The 1,424-nt window shown below is 43.1% G+C and overlaps 1 non-coding gene across 1 annotated transcript; it reads right to left on the bottom strand.

Moving 5' to 3' along the window:
- Window positions 1–214: 214 nt before the first annotated feature.
- TRNAT-CGU (transfer RNA threonine (anticodon CGU)) lies at window positions 215–286 on the bottom strand. The gene has a single exon. It is a non-coding gene; the product is annotated as a tRNA-Thr (tRNA).
- Between the last annotated feature and the right edge of the window lie 1,138 nt (window positions 287–1,424).

Here is a 1,424-nt window from a genome sequence, read left to right as displayed (position 1 = left end):
GAAGGGTCATTAGACTCCTAAAGCTCTGCTAGAGGTAGCATAAGAAAGGAATTTGACAAACATGTTACCCGAATGTCATATATGATCAAGGTCTTATCAAGAACTTTTGAAAAGGATGTTGTAACTTCACATAAAGTCAATATTGAATCGCAGCACCTTTATATCACTGACCAAACAGACAAGCAAGTCTTATATGAGAAACAAAGTGTTTGTAAGGCTTCAGTGAGAGTCGAACTCACGACCCCAGTTTACGAGACCAGTGCTCTAACCTCTGAGCTATGAAGCCATTGAAAAACAACAATTTCTCAAGCAATGTAGGGATCAGTCTGTTAGAGGTTTGAGTACGCTCAGTACCTCCTAAGGATCGTTTACTATGCTACATGGGAGAAATGCAAAGAAACTGTACAAAGATTTTTCTTTAGGTACCAATTTGACATTGACATAGAAAAAATATCAACTTGAAATGCATACGAAAACTTACAACCCATACAAGCAATGATTGTAAGATTAGGCTTGGTAAGCATTTAAAGGAGTTTTAGCTTCATAAAGTGGCTCCTAAAGCACTTTTTAAGGGTTTGTGTCCACGATCAGGATGGCCGGCGGTATCGTCGGAGCGGCTTAGCCGCTCTGCGGTAAGCCCCGCCCCCTTTCTGGGACGCGATGATGCCGGATGTGTTCATAGCACACATCCGGCATAATCGCTCCCCACCATAGGGCCCTGTGCTATATCTTGCGGCGACACAGCGTCGCCGCAAGATATACGGACATGCTGCGATCTGAAAAGACGCGCAGCATGTCCGGAGTCGCAGGGCCACCGCGTGCGTGTTACCACGCATAGTGGAGACGGGATTTCATTAAATCCCCTCCACTATGCTGTAACATCTGGACGCTGCGTGTCTGACGCTGCGGCTCTATGCAGCGTCAGACACGCAGCGTTTCCTGCACGTGGAAACAGACCCTAAGAGTTCTTGAAGTGTTTTTGAAGAGTTTTTTTCTAAAGCTTTTTCTTTGCAACCTTTTGATTTACAGTTTCTACTTTTGAGCAAATTCCATAAGGATCTGCTTCAAAGATGCAATATCCCGTTTTATTTTCACCTGGCATTTTTCAAACCCTGAAGTGGAATAAATCACTCAAAATAGCTATTAGTGTGTGTTCACACTAAGTTCTATTTTTCCTGCATTTTCAAGGCAGAAACTCTATAAGACTGTGCACACAGAGGCTTTTAGTTGAGTTTTCAGAGCAGAATCTGGGCAGAAACTCCAAATTTTTGAGGAGCTATGAGATTTGCAGGTGCATTTGTAGAGTTTCCACTCAGTTTCAACAAGGTGGCTATGTGCACATGACGTCTTTTTTCAGGCGGCTTCCGCCATTGGAATCATTTGAAAACCCTATCAAACATTGCTCAAAAGAATGACCATAAGAA

Source organism: Ranitomeya imitator, chromosome 1 (genome assembly GCF_032444005.1).
Source record: "Ranitomeya imitator isolate aRanImi1 chromosome 1, aRanImi1.pri, whole genome shotgun sequence".
In the NCBI taxonomy this organism is placed as follows: domain Eukaryota; kingdom Metazoa; phylum Chordata; class Amphibia; order Anura; family Dendrobatidae; genus Ranitomeya; species Ranitomeya imitator.
This window is presented reverse-complemented; position numbering and strand designations above follow the sequence as displayed.